The 27,791-nt window shown below is 44.9% G+C and overlaps 1 protein-coding gene across 2 annotated transcripts in view; it reads right to left on the bottom strand.

The window, feature by feature from the left end:
- Positions 1-27,791, bottom strand: part of LOC148540633 (signal transducer and activator of transcription 5B) — a 269,679-nt gene that overhangs the window by 92,947 nt on the left and 148,941 nt on the right. Inside the window, exons 1-2 of one of the 2 annotated variants that reach the window (XM_088442458.1) lie at positions 12,774-12,793; positions 11,617-11,681 (exon numbers count right to left, since the gene is read on the bottom strand). The gene's annotated coding sequence lies outside the window, so the exon portion shown is untranslated. Of the gene's footprint in view, positions 1-11,616; positions 11,682-12,773; positions 12,794-27,791 lie in introns of those variants that run through there. The other variant, XM_088442457.1, reaches the window with a different exon arrangement.

The following is a 27,791-nucleotide window of genomic DNA, read 5'->3' as shown; positions in this document are numbered from 1 at the left end:
TCTCAAGCGCTGGCACTGCACCGGTGTGCAGTATGAATGGCGTATATACAGGAATAACCCGGAACAGTGCTGCTGTGGAAAAGAGTGACCCGGTTTGGAACTGTGTTTCAAATCCCGGGTCAGACTCGAGGCTTTGGTGGAAAAGCGGTACTAGTCATGGTCATGACAGGAGGGGGATAGGTCCCTCCATACTGACCAAAAAACAGAGATCAGGCTACAGAAAAGCCCAATGACAAGTTGCACACGTTTGCACAAAAACCCAAGTCACACAGGTGTTTTTTTTGTGCTAATATACTACTCTGGATAGTCCATGTGTTTTGAAATGTCTTATGCTGCAGTTTGTTGTATATCTAAATACATTAATGAGTTTTGCAATTACTCTTGTTTATTGAATTATTCTGGAATTATTACTATTGCTTAAGAATGTATATACAGGTTGAGTCTCCCATATCCGAAATGCTCAGGACCAGGAGCATTTCGGATATTGGGTTTTTTCGGTTTTCAGAATACCTGAGGCCAGGGTGCTGTGTGAGTCTGGGAGTGCCACGGGAGGCCTAGCGGGAGTCGCGGGGGGGGGTCCGGCGGGTGCCGCAGTGGGTCCAGCCTGTGGTGCAGGTGTAACAGGAGGGTGGACGTATGCTGCAGGGGCTCTGGCGAGTGTCAGAGGGATTTCCGGCGGGTGCCGCTGCTGTGTAACAGGAGGCTGCAGGGGTCCGGCGCTTGTCACTGGAATTTCCGGCGAGTGCATTGGGTCCGGCGGGCGCTTCGGGTATCATTGGAGGATCCGGTGAGTGACGTGCTGTCTGGAGCGTACCGTGGTGGAGATCCGGCATGTGGAGGAGAAGACGACTCATATTTTCTGGTGAGAAAATGCCTCTGAAGCCACACCCACCTTCTAGTCATTGGCCATTGACACTAGTGACGTCATGTCACGTCATGATGTCACGGCTGCCCAGAAATATTCCGGTTTTTGGAATATTTCGTTTTTTAGAATATACGGTTATGGGAGACTCAACCTCTATTACTAATGTAGTGAAATTATAACTGTATACCCTTTTGTTAGCTGCTTAAATAGCTAAAATGAATCCTTGTTTGTTGCTTGCAATGACGTTAACTGCAGGAGAGTATTCTGGTAATCACTCTTTAGGAGTGCTATTTGTATTACTAAATCACTTAGCTTTAGAAAGACCTCTCTCTAGTTTGGGAAGCTAAGCAGTAAGGGCTTGGGTTTATATCTGGATGAGAATCTAGGTGTAGTTCCCTATGACTTCTTAGAGTAGGGGTGGGCAATAAGGGGACTCTCAGCTGTTGTAGAACTACACACCCGAGCATGCTCTTCCAGAGTTTTGCTATTTGTCCATGCTAAAACTGTTGCAAGGCATGCTGGGATTTGTAGTTCAACAACAGCTGGAGGGCCACTTATTGCCCACCCCTGTCTTAGAGTGTCACATTCCTATTTCTATATTTTGATACCTGTGCTTCCTGCACTGTTATTACTTTAAGTGCGAAGTCCAGGCGGCAATCGAGTACCTACGAACTACCTAGTGTGTGCTCCCGGAAAGGGGGTTGTTGGTGAATAGCACTTTGTTTAGGTTTTCACAGTGCAGGAGTTCATCATGCATCATAACAGTTGTACTCAACTCTATTGCATCTCTACTTGCAGCTGAAAGGGCTTAGTTGAGTGGTAATGTGGCATTCCGACATAGTCAAAGTTTAGTGGACTATGCAGAGTTGTACATACACATGATTATGCCTGTTTCCAGACAAATCTTTTGCAAAAATTATAGGGCTGATGCAAGTGTGCATTGATGACGATGTTGGGTATGAAACAAAGCATACAGATAGGGACAGTCCAACGGCAGAGAGGCATATAATTGTGTTCCACTGTACAGTGCTGCAGACCACTGTTGGCACCCTATCAATATTTAATTTATTATTAATATCGCACACAAGGTGTGATTCAGCATCAGAAGGAATTGCAACGTTGCACGCATGTATGCAAATGCAGCAGGAGGTGTATCACACCCCCTGTTGCATTTGCGATCCCAGCCCAGCGACCGAGGTTGCAGACTGGGATCACTATCGTGGTCACGATGGTGGAAGGTGCGGGGCTGCCAGCTAGCTGAGTAAGTCTCAGCATCGCCCCTTAAATACCTCTGCCTGTCAATCATGCAGAGGCAGGAAGGGGCTGCCTGTGACTACAAAATTTGCACAAAAGCATGAAAGAGACAGCTAAATATCAGTAACTTAAAAGGAAAAGTCTATAAGGTAAGAGAGCTAGGTGGTGAAAGAATAAAGGCATGGGAGGGTAGGGAAGAGAAAGGCTTTGAATTAGGGCACTGGAGTGACAGTAAAAGCAGAAAGTAGCAGAACGGTGTCACTAAACCACAACACTCACTGAGAGGAAATAAAATCCATGTGTGGGTGAAATGATTGAAACTTACAGTAAATGGGAGATTTCCTCTCAGACCGCTAGTCCCCCCCTCTGTCCCACCAACTCTCGCAGAAAGTCTCACAATTTTCTACCTCATTTGAAGTTCAGCCAAACAGCCCCAACTGAACCATCTTCCCCAGCTATCCTAGCAAGACAAACTGCTAATGGGATGGTGGAAGGACAAACACACAGGAAGAGATAAGACCTCAGGCTAGCAACAACATCTCTCCACAGTGGTGTGCGCCAACATCTGTCTACACAGCTAAGACATGTGTATGACATGAGGTAGGGAGGGGTGTCAGCTGTTTAAGTAAAAGGTTGACGTAGATAAAGAATTATGGTTTTTTTTCTCAACTGTAACTTTATTACAATTTGTATTGATAAACCACAAGAAAATTAAGTAACCTGTATTTAGGTGCTAATCAATTCAAATTATATTACTAGTAGCAGCAGCAAACTAGTGAGTTGTGTAGACTCACTACCCCAAGTGACCATCTCCTTGGCATGCAGAGGTAAAAATTACCTGGTTCATTTACAATTATCTTACCAACTTCGACTCTTTGAAAGAACACTTGATACCCTGGAGACAGCGATTACAACCTAAAAATTGGCTTTTCTACCCCAAGTGACCATCTCCTTGGCATGCAGAGGTACATTAAAAGGCTAACATCTAGCCCGGATTCCTATTGTGCCGTCCACCTCACAGGCACTCTGCGGTATAAGTCGGGGAGATCTCCTGCTTCATTATTGGGAGAGACTGTGAGTATCCATTTGGTTGGAATAACTCCTCTTTGGGATAATTATAAGAAGCACAGTCAGCGGAGTGTTTTTATTATAAAAAAATCCCTGTTAAATATTTGGAGATAAGAGGTCGCTGCACAGACAGGTGCTACTTAAGCACACAAACACTTTATGAATGGGTAATATTCACAGAGACTTTGATATTATTGCCAATTCAATATTTCACCAGCTAAATATCCTAAAGGATTAAATACAGCAAGGATTGCTACAATGCTTGTGGAATTTTTCCATTCCATGATCTAGTATATCAAGTGGATTTTTACCTATATTTTTTAATATCTGTGGCGACACATATTAATAGCTTTGAACACATAGGTGTTGTCAATTATACTGTTATATATTGTTAATTCTATATATATGTCATAGTGTTTTATTTATTTGTCTGATATAAAGTATCTTTAATATATTCATGGCATTCTGAGGTTATTTTCTGCCATTACAAGGATTGATAAGCGCAACCAAATTTCTGTTTTTTAATTTGCAATGATAAAAATGTCCCTTCACACAATTAATGTATTTAAACATTGCTTGATATCAGGGTGTTCGCTGTAAGTAGCACGTTAGATGCATGGATTTTGTTTTATATACAGGCAGATGTGGCACCAATTTGGTAAGAGACTAGTAATATTACTCTAGGTTAATGGAACACAAAGCTCCTTTATTTCTATTAAACAGAAACTTTATACTCCTGTTTGCTTAACTCCCTTTCTAATATCATGATTCTTCAGGACTTGAGACACACAAACAAGCAGATGATTATTCACAATCTCTGTGTGATGCCAGCACAATTGGCGAGTGTGGGTAAAGGCACTGCTCTGTGCGACTAAAAGAGCCACTTCATTTGTAAAAATAAATAAAGCTTTGGTTGTTAGTAGTCAAACTGGCCCGCTGAGATCCCATTGGAAAGCACATGAGTAAGCAAATGTGAAAGAAGGAGGAGACTAGTTTGTTATAGGACAACATGATACTGCCACGGCATGATACGCAGATGTCTTGGAAGAAGAGCAGCAGAAAACAGGATTTTGGTACTCACCGTTAAATCTGTTTCTCTGATTCCACAGGGGACACTGGAGTCAAGACTGTAGGGTATAGATGGGTACAGAGTGGAGCCGGCACTAAGAAATTTAGAAGTGTGATTGGCTTCTCCCCCTCTATGCCCCTCACCTCTTCAGTTATAGAAAAGAGCCGAGAGGAGACGGAGAGGAAGAACTGCTAGAGAAGGAGGAAAAATTAGAACAAGCAGCATAAAAAGTAAATACAGTAACAAACTGCAAGAACACAGCTTTCACACCACAAACAAAATAACATAGCAGCGCAGGGAGGGCGTCCAGTGTCCCTTGTGGAATCAGAGAAACAGATTTAACGGTGAGTACCAAAATCCTGTTTTCTCCTTCATCCACAGGGGACACTGGAATCAAGACTGTGGGGACGTCCCAAAGACACCCAGAAGGGAGGAAGAGCGCTGCATCACCTGCAAAACTGAACAGCCAAACTGAGCATCAGAGACCGCAAAAGTGTCAAACTGATAGAACCGAACAAACGTATGAGTACCCTACCATGTGGCCGCTTGGCAGAGCTGAGAAACAGAAACTCCTCGGGCAGCCACCCAAGATGACCCAACAGAGCACATAGAATGCGCTGAAATGGAAGCAGGAGGGAACCGAGATGCTGCTAAATAAGCCTGAGAAATAGTCAGTCATATCCAATGTGCCAGAAACTGTTTAGAAGCAGGCAATCCTAGTTTCATACAGAACAAGCAAGGAATTGGACTTGCGCAATGAAGCAGTCGGGTCAACATAAATACACAAGGAACGCACCACATCCAAAAAACGAGAGGATGGAAGGTCCACCAGCAACACCGGGACCACAATAGGCTGGTTCAGATGAAAAGAAAAAAACACCTTTGTTAAGAAGGCAGGGAGAGTACGGAGGAGTGCCCGATCCGCCTGAAAAATTAGATAAGGAGAGCGGCATGACAACGCTCCAAGCTCTGAGACTCTCCTGGCTGATGCCAAGGCCAGCAACAGAACCATCTTCCAAGAAAGATTTTAAATCAACAGTCTCCAAAGGTTCGAATACCGAAGACTGAAGGAAAGAAAGAACTAAGTTAAGATCCAAAGGTGCCGGCGGAACAAAGGGTGGTTGGATACGAAGGACTCCCTGCAAAAAGGTCTAAACCTCGGGAAACGCCGCCAATTTGCGTTGGAAGAAAGCAGAGAGCCGAAACCTGAACCTTCAATGATCCCAAGCGAAGGCCAGCATCCAGGTCTGACTGAAGGAAACCCAAAAGACGACACAAATGAAAAGACGAGTATGAAACCCCCAATTTTCACACCATGCTACATAGGCCTTCCAAATTCGGTAATAGTGGGCCGAGGTCACAGGTTTCCGAGCCCAGATCATAGTAGGGATAACCGCTCAAGGAATACTCGTCCATTTCAAGATCGCGGTTTCAACAGCCATGCCATCAAACGCAGTATGTGTAAGGCTGGGTAAAGAAAAGGACCCTGCTAAAGGAGGTCTGAACGAAAAGGCAGCGGCCAAGGATCCACCTCTAGAAGCATTTTTAGGTCTGAGAACCAGGCCCTGCAAGGCCAGTTCGGAGCCACCAGAATGACCCTCCCGCTTGATGCGCTTGAACACTCCCACTGCCAATGCCTCCGGATCCCGAGTGCGGGAGCAATAAAGAGGGAGTTGATGGCTTTGTCTTGACGCCAAGAGATCGATCTGGGGCTTGCCCCAACGCTGAAGTAGGTCCTGGAAAACCTGAAGATGAAAAGCCCATTCTCCTGGATGAAGATCCTGGCGACTTAGTCCGCTTCCCAGTTGTCGACACCTGGAATGAAGACCGCTGACAGCGCCGCGGCATGACTTTTTGCCCAAAGGAGGATCCAGGATACGTCCCTCATGGCTCCTCAGCCTCGAGTTCCACCCTGTCGATTTATGTAAGCCACAGCGGTTGCATTGTCTGACTAGACTTGAATGGCCAGCCCCCACAGGAGAGGAAAGGAGTCTCGAAGGGCATTGAAAACTGCCCTCAGTTCCAGAACATATATCGGAAGAAGGGCCTCCTGTCCCGACCACCGGTCCTGGTAATGATGATCCAGAACCACTGCTCCCCATCCTCTGAGACTTGCGTCCGTCGTCAGAATAATCCAGTCCCAATTACCAAAACGCTTCCCGGCCAAGAGATGGTTTACTGTAGCCACCAAAGGGAAATCTGCGTCTCTGGAGACAACCGCACAAAGCGGTGCATGTGGACAGGAGATCCTGACCACTGGGACAAGAGATCCAGTTGGAAGGTCCGAGGGTGAAAATGACCAACCTCTAAAGCCTCGAAAGCAGCTACCATCTTTCCAAGAAGTCTGATACAAAGATGCACGGAGACTCTCCGAGGTTGAAGGACGAGTCTAATTCCTTGATTGCTGCAGCTTTGTCTTCTGGAAGAAACACCTTCTGAAGAGTGGTGTCCAGAATCATCCACAGGAATAAGAGACGCTGTGAAGGGACTAACTGCGACTATGAAAAGTTGATAATCCAGCCGTGCTGAAGCAGAAGGTAATAAGTGATAGATACGTCCACAAGAAGCCATTCTGGTGACGGGGCCTTGAGCAGAAGATCGGCCCGATAGGAAATTATCGTGACCCCCATGACCTTTGTGAATACCCTGGGGGCAGAGGATAGTCCGAACGGAAGAGCCCAAAACTGATAGTGGGCATCTTGAATGGCAAATCTCAGAAATGCCTGATGTGGTTCCCAGATTGGATATCAAAGATGCTTATTTACACATTCCCAAGACACCAGGAATTCCCCTAGTTCCAGGCTTGCTATCACCGAGCGCAGAGATTCCATCTTGAATCTGAAGAACGTTAAGTGAAGATTCAATGACTTCAGATTCAGAATAGGTTGAACCGAGCCGTCCAGCTTCGGGACCATGAAAAGATTTGAATAGAAGCCGTGATTTCCGAGGTCGGAAGTCCGGTCGTGAACAAACGATGAGGAGGATGGATCGAGAAATCTATACGGTACCCTTGTGAAACTAGATTTCGGACTCATGCATCTTAACCTTGAAGCCACATTTCTTTGAACAGAGAAAGATGAGCTCCTACCATGGGAGCCCCCAGGTGGGCTGGTAACCCGTCATGCCACTGGCTTGTTGGCAGGTTTAGTGTCCTGACGGCGAGGGGGGGCAGCTGCACCTCCTTTACCTCTTGTTCCTCGTGAGGCCACACAGGAGCCTCTTGCACGGCTTCGGAACTTTGTGGGAACCTGAAAGGAGCGAAAGGAAGTTCCAGAATAAGGCCTTCGTGGTAATGGAGTCGACAAGGAAGAGGACGGCAGAAAAGTGGATTTGCCTCCTGTGGCCTGAGAGATCCACTTATCCAACTTGGGTCCGAAAACAATATCCCCAGTGTAAGGTAAAGCCTAAACCGCCCTTTTAGATCCCCCATCAGCTTGCGAAGAGCGAAGCCAGAGAGCTCTGCGAGTCGCTATTGCTGAAACTGAAATCCGGGATCCAAGTACACCTACATCTCTGGAAACCTCACCAAGTTAGATGGCTGATTCTCTAATATGCTCTGCTAAAGTTCTGATCTTGACGTTCCTGAACGCAAACCTCTTGCTAACTCTTCAGCCCATCGTTCAATAGCCTTATTGATCCTACCAAGGCCGGGCGAAGGAGAATCGCCGCTACGGTATATATGGTTTAAAGTTGTTTCCAACTTGCGGTCATCAGATTCTTTCAATGAAATGACCCCTGAACTGGGAGGGTAGTTTTCTTGGAGAGACATGATACCGATGAGTCCACCGGAGGAGGAGATTCCCATCGAGTCCTATTGTCTGTAGGAAGAGGACAGGATGAGAGAAAACATTTAGAAATCTGGAATTTTTTGTACGGATGTTGCCACACCACTGCCATCTGATCAAGTTCCTGTGATATAGGAAATGCGATAGCTGATCTTTGTTGTTTAGCAAAAAGGGATGACGGAGTCGAAGACTCCTCATCCGAAATCTTAAGTACCTGGCGTACCGCTAAAATGAAAGCTTCTAGTTCTTGAGGGCTCTCCAATTCCTGAGGGTCCTCTTCCGGAAGTATCTTTTCCTCTGAATCCCGAAGAAGATCCTCATCTACCAGAGACACTCTGTTGTCTTCCGACTCATTCGACTGCAGAATCGCTGGTATGGCTCTCTTTCTGGTCGGATGATGTGGTTGCATCATCTGGACCCGAGTCCAGGCTGGCTCAGATAATTCTCTAGAAGCTTCCCTTTCCTTGCGGAACTCTGCAAGTTTGGCAGAGAGATCCGACATGATCCCAGCAAGCGCGGAACAAGTAGAAGAGGGGTCCTGGACTTGGGAAGTCACCCCAGGAGCAGGGTCCCCAGAGTTGTATGATTCACAAAGTAGAGTCCCTTCCGAGTTCATCTGAGTGAATATAGAGTTATGGTGCATACACACGATCAGATTTTTCTTCAGATCTGAACAATAACTATTTAAAAGATTGTTCATATCTGAAGGAAAATCTGACATATCTGTCAGATGAACGATTTGAACGATGCATGTTCCCGATTGTTGGATAATGACATCTGACATCTGATGTGTTTGCAGTCAGACTTGGATGATTTCAGTCATTTTAATGCAGTCAAAAATCGTTCAACCATTCAAATCTTTGGTATAATCGTTCAAATCGTTCATCTGACAGATCTGACAAATCTGACCGTGTGTATGCTCCATTACACTTTTTACAGGCATACAGCTTCTGTGAAGCCTTAGAGGTAGTACCCCTGCCTGTCATACTGACACAGAGGTGACAGAAAAAACGGCAATATTCCACTCACACTCAAACACAGTGTACGAGAGAGGGAAGATATAAGGAGAGAGGCACAGCTATATAAAGGGAGGAGAGTCACACAATCCCCCAATAAGGCTCCCCCCCCAAAAAAAGTCCCCTTCTACAACTCACTGTCCCCTGTGAGATCTTCTGTCTCCTGTAGAACAGGATAATAGCCTGTAAACAGCGTTGGTGTGGTGCCAATTCTGTGGGAGCTGCTGTGCTGTCAGAAGGCTGTAACGCTGTGTCTCATGGGCAGTGAATCCTGTAAAAACTGTGCCCAGCAGTACAGAGCGCAGAAGTCAGCGCACTCTTCTCCGGCTGGGGAAGAAGCTCCTCCCCCTCCACAATGGCTGCCGGATGTGAGCTGTCCGAGTACGGAGCCAGCTCCTATTTTCCGCGTCTTGTGGAAACCCAGTCCTTCCCCTGCTAGCAGGGAAGGCTGGGACTACTTACCCGCCATGCCGCTGGTGCGCGGTGGACCTGGGGGCACCCGGAACCAGCCATGCGCAGCTGCAGTGGGTCCCCTGTCTAATATAAAGTAATGAAGTATGAAGTAAGTATGAAGTAATGTAAGAAAAAAAAAAAATTCCTAAATACAGTGCCCAGGGACCAGCTCCTTTCAAGGCACTTTTCTAAAACTGAAGAGGTGAGGGGCATAAAGGGGGAGGAGCCAGTCACACCTCTAAATTTCTTAAAGTGCCGGCTCCACTCTGCACCCGTCTATAACACAAAGTCTTGACTCCAGTGTTCCCTGTGGATGAAGGAGAAATAGGGGAACTTAACTGAGAAGATAAGTGTAACCGTGCTTTGGAACCACAAGGGAGTGATTTCTTTTTTTAATTTCCTCCAAGGGAGATACTGTGAATGCTGCCCGCCGGTTGCAGAGAGCAATTAGTCCAAAACGACCTGGGTTGCTGCGAATAGGCGTTTCCAATTCTCAGCCAACCAAACACGTGAGTTGTTACTGCGTTACCAGTGGGAGGTACTGAACCATCCTCCCTACAGCCCTGACCTGCACCGTGATTTAATCTCTTTGGACCATTGAAGAAGCACCTGGGTAGAAGGTGATTCGCAACAAACGGAAGTGCAGCAAGCAGTCGTGTTCTGACACTTTCTTCTATGCCAGGATAGATGACTCTGTGTACCGTTGGAACAAATGCTTAGACAAGTATGGGTACTATGTGGAAAAATAATCTGTACCAAGGCCATACTATTATATGTTTATGTACGAGTTAAATAAATTTACGCAATGAGGAGTCTTGTTACCTTATTTATTAAACCACCCTTGTATTTAATCTTACATTCATACACACACCTTGGTGGCTTTGTTATAGGTCATCACCACCATGTTGACTATTTCTTTTCCAACCTTCAATACTCCTCTGTACTTGCTGTACTATCTTTCAGGGGGCCCGTAAGATAAAGACATGGCTGAAACACACAGGTTATTTATTTTCATTGCTACTAGCTGTGCTCCCTACTTTAGGTACATACACATGTAAGCAGAGAGCAGCTTTACGCACCAACCCTGGGCAACTAAACCAGTCATTAGTGATGTCAAAGCATGACAGAAAGGCATACAAGGAAGCCAGAAAGATAAAATGGTTTATATATGCCTCCATGCAATCTTTACTAATACATTAAAAGGTGTCTGAATGTGGTAATCAAACCTCATTAATGGTTACTGACTTTCAAATCACCTGTTTGTAGGTGGTGGTCTCTATTGGTTTCATACTAAGCAATTACTGTGTCACATTTAGTAAAGTGTACACGTTAAATCACATACAATGTAGGCAGCCATCTTGGGATTCAACCGATATTCATCCTTTGCCTCTAAGTGGTGTCACTAATTCATAGTTGCCTACTCTCCCGGAACGGCTGGGAGCTGGTGCTCCCGGCCACCCGGAAGAGTATTCAAATCTCCTGCTCCGGAGTTTCTGCTGTCTATGTCCACCCGGCGCCGCCCACTTCCCGAGTGAAGTGATGGTCCGGGCAGATGACGACGCGATTAGCTCTGAACTGTATCATCGTAGCTCCGTCCCCCGGTTTACAATGGCGATAATCTTGACATTGTACAGCAGGGGGCAGAGCCACAATGATACAATTGCGGCACCTTGACCCCGGCACTGCCCACCTATGCCACGCCACAACCCCTCCTGTGCCGACCTGGTTGTCTACTCCCGGAGTAGGCCGCTAGAAAGTCGTCAAGTATGCAGTAATTCCTAGTGAATTGGCCAACTGCATTCTCATGAATAGTGCTACTGCCCACAAAATGGCTGATTTCACTGTGTGAAGGTAATGGATAATACCTTACTATAATGGCTGTGTAACTACTGCAAACATTCTTTAACTCCATGTAACAAGCCCATAATTAATGCATTTCAGGCTGTGTGAATTGTCATATATATAATAATCATCCCCTTTCTGTAGATATATAAAATAACAAAAGGACAGACTTATGTCTGCAAGACAGGTGAGAGATCAGTCTAGATAGGTTATACATGCACACTGGACTGAAAGCCCAGACTACACAGATAGCTTTTTACTTACGTCTCAGAGGCAGGCCCAATACAAGGATGCAGGTCAAATCTTATACAGTGAATTTCCGATAATATCTGCAGAAAAAGGAGAGAAAAGTAACTCAAACCCTGCAACACTCACATTATGAGCCATTATAACAAACCCACGGCTACCATTAGGTCAGCTCTCTCTGTAACCCTGGTGTTCTTTGATTACATATACTTTCACCAAACTTTTACATATTTGCACATGCTATTTTAATAGTACAGCATGTATTGGTAAAATTTCATGGACAGGGTAACACCAACGTGCAACAAGATCATATTACATTTAAAATAACATAATATACATACTCACATTCACAAACACACATATATACATAAAACGATTACAGGTTGAGTTTCCCATATCCAAAATGCTTGGGACCAGGGGTATTTTGGATAACGGAATATTCCGTATTTTGAAATATTTGCATATCATAATGAAATATCTTGGGAATGGGACCCAAATATACACACAGAATGCATTTATGTGTTATATACACCTTATACACACAGCCTGCAGGTAATTATGTACAATATTTTCAATAATTTTGTGGCTCAAACAAAGCTTGTGTACTAACATAATATTTAGTTATGTTTCATATACACCTTATACACAGCCTGAAGGTAATTTTATACAATATTTGTAATAATTTGTGCCTTAGACAAAGTTTGTGTACATTGAACCATCAAAAATCAAAGGTTTAATTTTCTGTCAAGCCAAAAAAATTCCGTATTTCAGAATATTCCGTATTTTGGAATATTTGGATATGGGAGACTCAACCTGTATACTGCTGTCACATGGACATTCCTCATGAAATTAGTTTGTGATTTCTCAATTTTATGCAGCCCTACTGGTTCCAACGTTCAACGGTGATATTATAGGATTATCATGTATTAATTATATTTCAGCCATGCATGCCCATAACATAGGCCTGCCCATTCATGCAGTACACAAGCCATGAATGTTTGGTACTGTAGCTCTTATTAGTGAAGACCCTATAGAATTAGGCACACTGATACAGCACCAGATGAATCCCTGGGAAATCACAGAGTACGTAACTGTAATTTCACAAGTAATAACTTAGGAACTAGGCACAGCAAGTTTTTCAGTAAGACTAAATCACAGAGTAATATATAAATTACCTGTAATGTCAGTTGAAAGACCCTGAAATAAAAGTTGACCAACAGTAAAACTATTTAGGATATACAAAGTGTCTTCAGGGCAAATGCAGAAAAGAGACGCGACATTACTGTACTTATATACTGTCTTTACAACATACAAATAAATATATTTGCCAAACACAATGGAAATCTTGCTCCAAAATATAAAATAACCATTGAAAGACAAAGCGGATTTAGTATATGAAGATTTTCTAAGTGCCAATTTTAATGATTTACATGACAATTTCTCATTCTCAAAATCTAGTAAAGACAAATCATCATGTATATCTCTGCTTTTTAAAACCACCACCAAGAAAAAAAAACAAAGTGACAAGTATAGAAAAGGGAGAATCTAGTAATTGGCAATTTTGTAAATTGCTATCGAAATTTCCAAAAATGACCTCATTGGTTTAAAAGAAAAGAAAGTGGTCCATGCATTTCAATGGCCAGTCAATCAGGGCTGTTTTACAAGGCCTCAGTGAATTAGCCGCTTGTCAGTATAACCGGCTGGGGGCCTGCATCAGAACTGCACACAAATGCCATCGCAGTTGCAATCTCTCATGGATCGCAATTGCGAAAATATGCTAATGACTTACTTGTCGTCCAGTATTTAGAGGCACCCACTGAAAGCATCTCACATCCACCACTCACGCACAAAACAGGAAACATCGAATGCAGATCAGACGGCCACAGACATAGCGGGTCTCCAGACACAGAGAGGGCTCTCCTGTTGCGAGCAACGACGCAGTGGCTTATTTATGCACACCCGGAAAACTGTGTTTAAACAAAACTGATAAAGCTGCATTTCTCTAGCTACCCCCATTGCATCCTCCAAAACACTGACTAACTGTCTCTCACTTTGCGAGTGAATCCTCTGTGCGAGCATAATCGCAATTCAATTGCTGCACGTGTGCAGTGCAGTTTTTGCTCATGCGCAATGGCTAATCTCTCAATCTGCATAAACATTGGCATTTGCATGTGGATCTGAATCAGGACCTGAGTCCGTATGCACATCACCAGGTCAACAGAGTGCATTCTTTGTTGTATAGCAAGTTTTCCCTGTCTGTTATGGTTTTTTTTATTCTCTACTTGGACTATTTTAGAAGATCCACAATGGATTTAAGAGTTTCATAAAAAGTTGAAGGATATGTTTATTTGGATAAAAATGTATTGAATTAGTATTTTTTTTTTTCTTATTACATCTATTGTGGAACTAAATGTTCCAGAGGGCCTAAGTGCTTGGTCTGAACAATAACTTTACCTCTTGACCATGCCAGTATGCATTGAGTTGCTGCCAGATTAAATTTTTCAGAGAAAAAGTGTACATAATGATGTGGCCACCAAGCGTGTGTATAGAGTATGTATATATCAAGAAAGGACGCAAAATACAGATGTTCAGGCAGACTAGTGGACCCAACCCATGCCATGGGTTCTTTTCCCATGGCATGGCTTTTCTCTTTTCCCCCACCTTGCACCTCTCAATCTCCAGTCTTCCCCTCCTCTGTTTCTTACCTACTGACAGACTTTTTCAAAAACCCTCCCAGAATGAAGTGGTTGGAGCAGAAGTTTGATGAAGTGATTGCACCGAATTCGGTTATTACAGCCCCAGTCCTCAGCATGCCATGATTAGCAGTGTTACACTGATTGGATTTCGGTCTGTGAAAACTAGAAACTAAAGGGGGTGCGGGGGACCAAATTTGGGAAACACTAGTTCATTCATATTGTATTTTCAGCCTTAAACCAACAGCTAATTCTAAATTAATTTTTCTTTATTTTTTTGTGTATTTTTAACATACATAGTAGTGTAGTGGGATGGAAAGAATAAACCACCAAATAAATTAAAAAACATTGTCTTGAGTAAGCAGAATTAAGCCTGTGATCATTATGAGTGCACAGCAGGAGCCCTGGCAGGATGATTGTGAATGCCATTGTCTTTACTAAAAAAGGATAAGACCAGAATAAAAGCCTAAAATCTCTTTAGGAGTGAAAATCTCTAAGAATAAATAGATTATAACTGTTCTGGTTCAAGAAGCCACTTTTATTTAGAATGCTTGGGACTGTATTTTCAAGATAACTGAATTGTTTCCAATTGTCAGCACCATATCTAATATTATCCCTTTTAAAATGATCCTGCTCTACCCTAGACTGGCCCTAATGTGCCCTGTGATTATACAAGCTTTGGAAAGGCTGTAAATATTCAGTTGCCCTCCACAATTTGTTATCTTGGCACAGCCCAATGCTTCAAAATAACCTACCTTAATAACATTATCTCCAAATTATAATGGCTATTCTATTGTATAGATACAGCACATTTCACAGTGTCACTATCAGCACCTCTGCTGGGATACTGTACCATATCACGTCTGTTCTGCCGATGTTTGTCTGATCAGAAGGTTAATAAAAATTGTTGCATGATTAATATGTATGCAGGGCACTTTATTTTGTCTCCCTTGATCGGCTTTACATAGTCTGTCTCCATCTGCATGTACACATTTGATTATGTTCCAGAGATTATTGTTAATATAGTGAAAAAACAGACAATGATTAGACATGTTTAGCCATGAGGTTTAAGGACATTACATCTGGCCAGGGCACCGTGGTAAACAGCAGTTGGAATAAACAGTGATAAGAGAAATTAGAGCTGAAGTCTGCACGACAAACGCTAAATTAATCTTTGGATTTAAGGATTAGACCTATGAACTGATAGAACCCTCAGAGAGATAAGTATGACAGGAGAATTTTGATAAACTAGATTTATGTCTTAGTTATGAAGGAGGACAAACCGCTTAGTGGAGAGGACATTTCATTAGTGTAGAGATAGAGAGATATATTTATAGCAAAATACACAACCAATGTTTTTAATGCTTTCAGCATTTAAATATAGGGCATTTTCATTCATGAATGTTACCCAATGTTTCAGGTTAACAATTTGCGCTCTGCTTTTACTGATTTGCAATCACTGTGTGTCAGGGTTGCCTACCCTCCCGATTCGGGCGGGAGCCTCCTGATAAACGGGTGCAGCTCCCGCCCCCCCGGAAAGGCAGGCAAGCCTCCCGCCGATCCCACGAACCCCCCACCCCCATTACCTGATAAACCCCCGCAGCGGGGGGGCCGCTGACGCGATTTGCGTCATTTTGGCTCCGCCCCCTGCTTCGCAATGCCTGTTTTTTCGGCATTGTGTAGCGGGGGCGGGGCTAAAATGACGTGATCACGTGGCCACGCCCGCAAACTGACCTCAGCTCATCTGGACCCGCCCCCTTTTGCCTGCCACGCCCCGTTCTGCCGATCTGGCTGCTCCCTGCCGGAAGGAGCAGCCAGAAAGTCGGCAAGTATGCTGTGTGTTCACCATGCTGCTATTTGTGTTATCTAATGCTGGGCATACACTGTCAGATAAAATGCCTGTCAGACCGACAGACATCTTACCTGCCACGGGCATACACTGTGAGATATCTCCAGTGTATTGGCCCCGATAGCTGCACTCCTCCCCGGGGAGGAGATATTTCCCCGTTCCTTCTCTGAGAAAGAACGGGAAATGTCTGTCAGCCGCGGCTGGGCATACACTGCCCGATGCGGTCGACTCTTAACTTACAAAATATCGCATTGAACGGACATGCTGGATGATCCGACATGCCCAACTGATCGATAATTTAAAATTGGTCGGCCACACACACAGTACAATAATCGGGGCGATCCACCAATATCGGACGGATCGGCCCGATAATTGTATAGTGCATGTCCAGCATAAAATACACACTACTGTGGTAATACAAAGGCCCTACTGCAGTAGTGTAACTACTGTAGGTGTGAGAGCTGCTATGGGGCCCGGGCTGCCTCCAGGGCCCGCCAATCCACTGTGCCCAGTCACGCACAGATTGGACTGCTGGGGCACTTCCAGGAGGCCTAAACACTGCCTGGGTGTGATCCGACTGCAGCGTTTTTCAACCGCTGTGCCGCGTGCTATTCTCAAATGTGCCGCCAGAGATGCCAATGATCAACACCGCAATATCGGGCAGCCCTGTTTTAGCGAATCGCCACGCCCTGCCCTATTTCTAAAGGGCAAAAAGCATCCTGACATCTGGCGTGGTGCCTAGCTGAAACAGCATTCACACTGACAGCAGCGCTTGAGGGTAGCCAGCATGTCCTTAAGTGCTGGGCACACCCCCCAAGAGTGACGATAAGGGGATGCGTCTTAAAGACATGCCCCTTTCCTTGGTCACGCCCCCGATGCGCACAGATCTGCCCTTTCTCTAGGTCCGGCGAACTGCCTGGTGCCGGACCTAGGTCACACATGCCATGTCGCTTTCCCACCCAACCGCCCACTGCTGCTCCCTGCTCAATTACGGAGAGAGATAGGCTCCGACACTGCCACTTCATGAACTCACGCTGCTGAGGGAGGGCGAGGAAAACTGTGCTCCATCACAGCTACTGACTCACAAGTAGGGGCCAGTGTATTTTTATTTGTTTTATTGCGGGGGGGGGGAACAATGAGTTTAATTACTATGGGGGCTTGTGTGTGTAATTACTGTGGGAAACAATTACTGTAGACAGGGCTGGTGCAAGGTTTCTTGGCACCCTAGGCATTTCTTCTGCCTTATGCCTCCCGCCCCCGATAGACAAGCCCTTAGACAGTGCCCCCAGTAGTGGCCCCCCTATCCAGTGCCCCCAGTAGTGGCCCCCCTATGCAGTGCCCCCAGTAGTGCCGGCAGTAGTGGTGCCCCTATGCAGTGCCCCCAGTAGTAGTAGTCCCCCCAGCTGTGCCCCCAGTAGCAGCGCCTCTAGTAGCAGCCCCCCCAGCAGTAATCCCCCCTATGTAGTCCCCCAGCAGTATCCCTAGTAGTAGTCCCCCTCTATGCAGTGTCCCCCAGTAGTGGTCCCACCAGAGTGCAGTGCCCCCAGTAGTACCCCCAGCAAAGCCCCTAGTAGTACCCCCAGCAGTGCCCCTACTAGTAATCCCCTTCTATGCAGTGTCCCCCAGTAGTGGTCCCACCAGTGTGCAGTGCCCCCAGTGGTAGTCCTCCCCACACCCCCCGGCCAGACACACACACACACACACATGAAAAAGAAACAAGAAACCTCCACCTACCTTAATCCCCGCTCCGGCATCTGCTCCTCCAACCAGCGTCCTCCCAGGCCGGCCCGCTCTGCATGATGGGAGAGACGTCATGACGTCTCTCCCATCACCCACTGCGGGAGCCGGAAGATGGAGCTCATGAGTGGGCTCCAGCCCGGCTTCGGCAGTGGGCGCAGCAGCCAATGAGAGTCTGACTGACTCTCATCGGCTGCTAAAACAAACACACAGCTGCCAGCAGCTGTGTGTTTGTTATACTAGTAGTGTAGTGCAGACTGCACTTATGTGCGGTCGACACTACACAGCAATAAAGCGGCGCCCTGCAGCTGCCTAAGTTTGCCTAGTGGTAGCGCCGGCTGTAGGGGACTGTATGGGCCAATGTGTGTGTAATTACTGCGGGGGTCAATGTGCTATATTACTGTGGGGGCCAGTTCAAGGTCAACCATCTGACCTTGGACAAGAGACAGCACGAGACATCACCAAGCACAGGTTTCCCACTGATATTCATCCCAACATTCTCAATTAGGAAATCTGGACGCTTTAGGTTTAGGCCATACGGGCCATTCCATGTAATGGAATGGGACATTTGGATACATTTAAAATTAAGTCCCATTCCATGAATAAGGTTGAATAATGAATCTAGAACTTTCTTTTATCATAAATTAGTTAAAGCTTCCAGTTGATTCTAGTAAAATAAAAGTATAAAGAAAAGATAATAACTGTTGCTAAAACAATTAAAATGTACTGACGGAACGGGACAAAATACAAAATCCTTCCGAGGTAACATAACATTAAAGTTCTGTGAAATTAGACCGGGCCGGGCAGGGTAAGCAGACCCAATGTTTTAAAAATAGATCAATCTAAATATTTGTGCATTTGTTCTTTGTACAAAAAACCCCAATTGTTTTGGTTACTAAGTTTCCACCACCTCTCGGTGTCTCCCTTAATACTATGCAGAATAGAGGCCAGATTATATGTATGTAAATTAGGGAGGTTTTTTGGTATTTGTACCCACAAATATGTAATTGTCTTGACCATCCATGCAATGGGTATTTCTCTGTTCGACGATGGACAAGTGTAGCTAATTCGAAGGTATAAGGCAGTGGATTTTGCAAAATTAACCAAGAGACCCGAAACTAAACCAAGTTCCCGATTTCGGTCAATCAGAGGCCCAAGGGTCCCCATCGGATCTGACACATAATAAACCGTTGTCCGCAAAGGCAGATATCTTGATTTCCTCACTCAATGCAGATAACCTTAAATTGTGACAAGTGCTGCAAAAACCTAAGCACTGTGTCCAGGGCAAAAGTAAAGGGTGATATGGACAACCCTGACTTGTACCTGAAACATGCTAACAGTACCATTAATCAACAGTGAACTAGAGGGAAGAATATATATATATATATATATATATATATATATATATTTGTAATTTTCATTCCATCAGCAACAAAACAGTGCCCCTTCCACTCGGTCATATTTGTTTAAATCAACTTCTGATAGCGGAAAATTCTATGACACTTATTTCATGTTATAATTCAAGCCAATATATTAACAGCTAGCAAGTTGCTGCTACTAAAGAATGTACTTCAGTACCCTACTGAGCATGTTCCTCCCAGTACATGGTGTGCTCACTGTCATTAATATTCATGAAGCTGATCAGAAGATGGCAATCTGCATGTTGGCAATTTAAAAGGATAAATATATGCCTGATGCACAGTACAGGTATACAGTCAAAATGCCAATGGGCGGGAGGCCGTCTAACTAAATCCCGGCGTCTAAATACCGACGCGGGACTAAACACGCCGGAATCTAGACAGTCAGCTTCCAGAACGAATGGAAGCCGGGGAGTGGTAGCGCTTAGCCGCAGGGGGGAGGGTTAGGTTTAGGGACCCCCGGGGGTGGACTTAGGGTTACCACCACCCAAGGAGTGTTAGGTTTAGGCACCCCTGGGGGGGAAGGTTAGGGTAGGCACCACCCCAGGAGGGTTAGGTTTAGGGTGCAGGGAGGGGGAATTAGGTTTAGGCACCCCCGAGGGGAGGTTAGGGCTAAGCACCCCTAAGGGAGGGTTAGAGGGGAGAGAGGGGAGGGTTAGGGTACTTACCAGCCCCAGTCGGGATTTTCAGCGTTCGGGCTTGCGGCATCAGAATTTAGTTAGACGGCTTCCTGGCCGTCGGTATTTCATACCCAACCCACAGTAAATATAAACATATATGTTTATTAATGTGTTAATTTGAGCTAAAATCATAATGTCCAACCTTCTTTTGCTGGAAGCAAATAGGATTACTGGTGTGTGTGTTGTAGCTTAGTTAAAAGTGACTAAGAGAAATGAGCAACCATAGATCTCTCAGAATGAGCCATACTTGCCAACTTTTGCTGGAAGGACTCTGGGAGATAATATGCGGGGAAAATCCATGTGGAAGGGTTGACTGTTTGATGCTGTGATTTGCGTTCCCGCAGCACTTTAACGCTGTTCACTGTATTGCATTATTATTCGGGACAAAGTGGGCCCATAATGACACTATCATTGCGAATTGCATTATACTGCCCTGAAGTGGTATGCGGAACAGTTGCCCAGCATCCTGGGAACCAGCAGGACTCCCACAAATTTGGGACCCTCTTACAATAACCCCCCTGCCAAGTGTATTACCGCTGTCCATTATGTCTGCATAAGGTACAAGACATGGTGAACTGTTTGGGAAAAAAGATGGAAAATAAAACCATAAAAAAATAGATATTGTGCAAATTTACATTTATAAAAAAAATACCTGTTGACTACACAATTATAGCAACTCCATAAGTACCTAAACCTACATAAAGCTGATTGCCAGAACGTCATACCCACCGGAAGCAATCATCACACCCTCTGGTCAAAAAAATACCAGGAGGGTAGTTGAAAAGATTATGAAATAAATGTTCTGACATCAATACTTTAAACTACAGGTTTCTAATGGGAATTTGGTATAACTATTCTCACACAGATTCACATAGATTTTCTAAAGGTGTGCGACATTTCATAGCCAAAGTTGTGGGCGCAGCAAATAAAATAAATTTACCTCAGTGGATTGATCCCGAAGTCCCAGCGCTCACACTGATGCTACCTAGAATCTCGTATCTCATTATAGTCTGGACAGCTACATCCATAAATAAAGAAGGATTAGCCAATACATTTATTTCCACTTGGCTACCTTATATACAAACTTTATGCTCGGAGGAAACTGGCCCTTAAACGCAGCTTCGAGCTGACAACCTGGTACAATATGTCACCTCTAGAAGTGGGTGTCACGTCTGAGGGTTGGTTTTGGGATGGAACAGGTGTGGGAGATTGAAGAGGAGATTCGAGAGGTGTCGATGAACTTAGGTGGTTAGAGCCAGGACCTCCTCATGTATAGATGTAGAGAGATACGGCAGTGGATGATGGGCCAGGTGAGAACAGGAATAGAAAGATTTTATTGAACAGCAGGTTGGAATGGAACCGATTACATAATACTGAATGAATGAATGAGCAGAATCAGACTGGGACCGATGATGCTGGATAGAGAGCTGGATCAGTTTGAGACCGATGATGATTTGACGAACTTGATGAAATTGAATCAGATGTTGAAGAATTGATGAACTTGATCGGTTTGAGACCAATGTTGATGAACTGAGGAACTTAAATGATAAGAGTCCGATGTTGATGAACTTGACTGGTTGGGACCGATGTGGAGAAAATTAATTTATTAGAGATCGATGTTGGAAGCATCGGATGAGACTGATGGTTGGAGGTATCAGCTGGAACCGATGGTTGCTGTAAGAACAAGTCTCAGTGGTAAAACCAGACTGATGTGAAAGATGGTATAGGAGACTTGTTTACCAGATCTAGGAATTTGATATAACGGACTGGTGGCCTGATTCAGCAAGGATCGCTATTCTGCTAAAACGCACGCACCGCAGTTGCTAATATCTGAAGTGAAGTGCAAATGTTTGCAGTCATATTGCGATCACAGTCTAACACAAGGACGTCCACTTCCCCTTACACACATCTGTATACTTGTGCAATATAGCGAAATAATCGGTAACATCGGACCCATACGCACAGTTAAGGCAGGTCAGATCTCACTCAGGAATTGCTAACTTCAGCACACGCTATGAGGTCTCAGGCTGCATATGATATTGCAGTGGATAATCTATGCACGCCCCTGCAATGGCGTTGTACTGCACTGGGCACGCCTGCGTTCGCTCGACCACCCTCCTGTCACCACCCACAGACGGCACTTCCGGTCAATCACTGTGCTTTGGGTCTGCTAAGTCACTGCAGATGCAGTTCCCATCTCTTTGCTAGTTCGCACACGCATGCGCAATGTGAATTAATCGACCGATTGCCTGAGTCTTTGCAATTGCGATCCTTGCTAAATCAGGCGCTGGAACAGTTTAGATACAGAGTACCTGGGAGCTCAGTACTGAGCTGTAACTTCAGCAAAAAGCAACGTTGTACTGGCACAGAGACGTATCAGGAAATAGAAATTACAGGGGGTGGATGCCCAGGGATTGGATGCTGCGATCAGCTGGTCTGGAAGCAGCACTTTGAATGGTGGAGGAGAGTCAGGTGACAGAGTTCAACATGGCTGCACCCATACTGTTATACTGGAGGGAACTCTGGCGTGCAGTTTGTATACCATCATGGTGGGGAGATACGCTGTGAGCAAGTGACTGCGGAGAGCCATCTCCATGCTCAGTGGCAAGACACTGGGCAGACGGTTCAGGAGTAGACCCCAGCACCAGTCGGGAGCGATGTGCAGCGTGAGCGGACCTCTGTGCTATACTGGAGTAATGCACAGTGCAAGCGGACCTCAGCGTTAGCCTGGACAGGCACCGGAGAGGTAAAGAGGTGGTTTTAAGTGTCTGGAGCGTGACAGCGGGAAGATGTCGGCCATTTAATTATGGGGTAGTTTTGTAATTTTTTATTTTCTTGCACTGAAAACTTTTTTTTTTTTTTTTTAATAAAAAGCAGTGTATTGCAACGCTATTACTGATCTTATAATTTAGTTACCTTCTTTTTTTCTATGTTTTTAAAGCTTTTACTATGTTTTTTTTTTTAATTTAAACCAGTTACTTATTAAAAGTGCCCCTTTCTTTTAGTACATATTCCTGGCTATTTGTGTATTTAACCCATTTTCTATACTCATAGCTGTATTATTCGCTATTATCTCATCTAATCTACTATATATATTGTAATTGTTGCTTTTTCTTTGTATGTCAAAAAATGGGATTTTGATATTTACCGGTAACTCCTTTCCTCAGATTCCACAGGGGACACTGGAAACTATTACACTGGGGGTATAGAGGCATAGTTAGTTGGAGCTGGCACTTTAAATAATTTAGAATTGTGAAGCTCCTCCCCCTCTATTCCCTACCAGCCCTCAGTTTAGAAAAATGAAGACCGAGAGGAGATGGAGAACAACAGGAGTAAAGAGAAGGTCACACAAGAAACAGAACACACGGAACGAAAGAAACAGGGAGACGAAGAGCGCTGAGGTGGGTGTCCAGTGTCCCCTGTGGAATCAGAGAAAAGGATTTACCAGTAAGTACCAAAATCCCATTTTCTCTTTCATCCACTAGGGGACACTGGCAGCCATTACACTGGGGATGTCCCAAAGTTTTCCCCACGGGCGGGAGCGCTCTGAGGAACCTGCAAAAACAAGGCGGCCAATCGTGAAGCTGAAACCGTAAACGTGTCAAACCTATAAAACTTCACACAGGTATGTACCAAGGACCAAGTAGCTGCATGGCACAGTTGCATGGTGGAGGCACCCTGCCCACTACGTACCCACAGAGCGTGTGGAATTTGCGGAAATAGATGGAGGAGGCCTATTGCTGCTGACATAAGCCTCACATATAGCCAGTCAAATCCACCTCGCCAACGTTTGTTTGGACGCTGGACAACCCCTCCGAACAGTATCATACAGAACAAAAAACTATTAAACTAGGGGTAGGGGGCTGGGGAAGCACTTCTGCACTAGGTTTAGGTTTAAGAAAAATATATATACTTATGTAATGGCCCCAATTAGACAATTTGTGGTACATATGAAATCATTCTATGGGGGTGCTGCCAAGGACAATAAATAAGAGTTTACAAAAAAGAGAAGAAAAGAAAATCAGTCTTATGGAAAGATGCTGTCCGAGCCACATAGACACGGAGTGCTCTAACAATATCTAGAGTGGAGAGTCCTCAACCAAGAAAGGCACCACAATAGGCTGAAGTCAAATAATTGAATATGATCGCACACAATTATTATCTGACGATCTGGTCGTCAATGGTCTGACTATGCGTTTCCACTACGCTACTTTGCGTCGCACAATCTTTTGCGCTAAACTGCGTATGTACATCAGACACATACACTGATGCACATCACACATACACTGATGAACATAACGCACACGCATATAAATGTATATATACTTATATACACGGACGCTCAGATGCATACGCACAATACTCACACATGGATGCTCATTTGTATATAGTTGTTATTTCAACACAATCGCACATATGCAGACGCATATGTGCAAGATGGTTCCCATTCATAATAGTTACTAACCAGTGTTATTTAAGGTATTTTCAGCTAATAATTATGATTATGTAATAATTATGTAATATGTACTTAAATGAGATCTAAGGTTTTAGAACATAGTGGACATGTCATGTTTGGTATCATACTAAATCCCTGTTTATTTGCAGACTCCTGTTCCTATCATCAAAGGAGTCGCATCTTGCGTCCGCTAGTTATGGATGTTAGGGAGTTATTGCATTGAATGTTAGTATCTATATGCAGTGTTGTAGCCAGTATTAACCAGTTGTTCGGCTGGAAAACTACACGAAGAGACCGTTGGAACTTAGACATGCCCCTGATGACACCGTATGAATCAACAAGACAATCCAGAAGCAAGAACCAATGGAAACCTGTAAACTAGTTCCTTTGTTAACGTAGAACTCTGTAAGGTATATAAACTGCGTCCCGATCCCAGTGTTCAGACATTTTCATTGATGATCACAGACTTCTGGATTGATGACTGTATACTGGGACCAGTGCGCATGTGTATGTATCGGCTTGTATTATTATTGATTGCTTTTTACTCTAGTTGTTAAATCTTTCACTGTGTTACTTTTTCTTTACATAAATAACTTTTTGTGTTTTTGAACCACACGATTGGACTGGAAAGCAATTCTTTCTTAAGCGACTTGCAGCGCTAAATAGCGACTAGCGACTATTAGGAATCAAGACTGATTTATGGGGAATCATAATCTTAAGAAGGAAAGCATGCATCCTGAGCATCACCCTATCATGAAAGATAAGGTATGGGGCCTCCAACTCCTAAACCTGACGGGCCAAAGCCAATGCCAGGAGGAAAACAGTCTTCCAAGACAAATACTTGATAGCTACCCCAGCAAGTGGTTCAACCAAATTTAAATCCCAGGGAGCTGTAGGTGGAACAAAAGGTGGATACACCCATAACACTCCCAGAAGAAAAGTCCGCACCTCAAGTATGAGGGCCAATTTGCGTTGAAAGAAAATAGAGGGGGCAGATATCTGCACCTTTAAGGACCGTAAATCGAGACCAGCATCGAGACCTGTTTGAAGAAATAAAACAATAGTCTAGATAAACGAAAAATCCTAGATGGAAGGTCCCGACTGCCACATCATGCTACATATGACCGCCAAAGGCAGTGGTAATGCACAGCCGTAACCGGTTTGCTGGCGCAAAGCATAGTGGTTTAAACAGATTCTGGGATGTCCTTGTGTCTCAAGATAGCGGCCTCAACAGCTACCCTGTTAAACGCGGCTGCGCTAGGTTGGGGTGTACAAAAGGACCCTGTTGCAGAAGTTCTAGGCGAAGTGGTAGGGGCCATGGGTCATCTGCTAAGAGAGTTCGTAGGTCCAAGAACCAACTCCTCCAAGTCCACGTATTTTGGTAGCTTGATGGTTTAATCGAGATGCCATGAGGTCAACCTGAGGCCGACCCCAACAATGGACAAAGGCTTGGAATACGCCTGGATAAGTATCCATTCCCCAGGGTGGGGATCCTGGCGACTGAGATAATCTGCTTCCCAGTTGTCCACTCCCGGGATGAACACCGCCGACATGAACACTGACTGACTATCGGCCCACCAGAGAAGCAGAGTAACTTCTCACATAGCCATGCGACTTCAAGTTCCGCCCTGTCGATTAATATAAGCGACGGCCATCGTGTTGTCTGACTGTACCCTCACCGCTTGAGACCTCAGTACGCGTTCAAGCAGAGCGTTGTAATTGCTCTGAGTTCCAGCACATTTATGGGCCACCACCTGTTCTGTGGAGACCAGCGGTTCTGAGACTCACAGATTAGGACTACCGCTCCCTATCTTTGGAGACTGGCGTCCGTCATCACGATTATCCAATCCCACACTCTGAATCTTCGACCCGCCAAGAGGTTGTTGGGTTGCATCCACCAGAGGAGAGACACCGTGGTTATCGGGGTCGAGGGGATCATCCGATGTAGGAGTAGGTGAGACCCTGACCCCTGTGTTAGGAGTTACAGCTGGAACTCCGAATTGTAGAAGGCAGCTACCATCTTTTCCAAGAGCCGAAGACATATAAGTAAAGACACCACCTTTGGTCTGAGAACTAGCTGAACTAGTAGCTGAATGTCCTGGGCTTTGTCTTCCTGTAGAAAACACCTGCTGTAACCTTGTATCCAGGATAATCCCCAGAAACTGGAGACCTGCATTAGGTTGTATTCTTTGAAACAGGTCAGCCAGGTGTGCTGCGTCAGAGTTTTGTATGTTAATAAGGCGTGGTCCCAGAGAAGAGATTCCGATGGGGCCTAGATCAACAGGTCGACTAGGTAAAGAATTATTGTCACATCTGATGTCCAAAGGTGTGCAATCATGACAGACATGACCTTGGTGAAGACAAGGCCGAGGCTAAACCGAACAGCAATGCCCGAAACAGTTAGTGATTGTGACACATCGCAAAATGCAGGAAAGCTTGATGCAGTTCCCAAATTGGGACATGTAGATGCACTTCTTTCATATCCAGAGAAATGAGAGACTCCACCGATTCCAAGCTTGCAATGACAGAGTGAATCGACTCCATCTTGAAGCGATGAACCATCAGATACTGGTTTAAAAACTTGAGGTTCAGGTTAGGCCTGACAGACTCGTCCGGCCTGGTTACCAAAAAGAAGGTTTGAGTAGAACCCCAGACCCCGAAGATGTACCGCAACTGGAACCCGCAGTGCAGATTTTAGAAGAGACAGAATTGCCTCTTGCAGAACCTTGTCTGCTGACCCGGCACACCCGTAGTGAAGAAAACTATTTGAATGTGAAACTTTGAGACCTATCCTGTACCCAACAGAGAGCAATTTGCGAATCCATGGATCTGAAAAGGCTAGCCTCCTTTTTTTTTTTTTTTAAACCTGAAAAATGTGCAAGTAAGCTTGTGCCGTAAGAGATCCCAAGTGGGACGGGAGACCGTCACGCCACCTGTTTTCAACTGGCTGTAGTTCCTGTCGACGTGCTACCGTCTGTTGGCGACCTCTACTTCCACGCACGACTTAGTGTGCCTGGAAGCTCCCCTGGCTCCACCACGAAAGGGCTGCGGGGCACGAAAGGAATGAAACTAGTGACCAGTGTAAGTCCTTCTGGATGGCGGGGCAGTTGAAGGGAGAAAAGTAGACTTACCCTGTGGCTTGGAATATCCGTTAGTCCAGTTCTGGACCAAAGAGCATATCACCCGTGAACTGCAGACCTTCAACCGCCCCCTTTGGATTCTGCGTCCGCCTGCCAACAGCACAGCCAGAGAGCTCTGCGGCCTGCAATAGTGGAATCGGATATACTTGCACTGATTTGGCTGATATCCATGGAAGCCTCTCCCAGGTACACCGCCAATTCACTGATGTGTTCGGCTAGG

This window comes from Taudactylus pleione, unplaced genomic scaffold (assembly GCF_031769625.1).
Source record: "Taudactylus pleione unplaced genomic scaffold, aTauple2 ptg000018l, whole genome shotgun sequence".
NCBI classification, from domain to species: Eukaryota; Metazoa; Chordata; class Amphibia; order Anura; family Myobatrachidae; genus Taudactylus; species Taudactylus pleione.
This window is presented reverse-complemented; position numbering and strand designations above follow the sequence as displayed.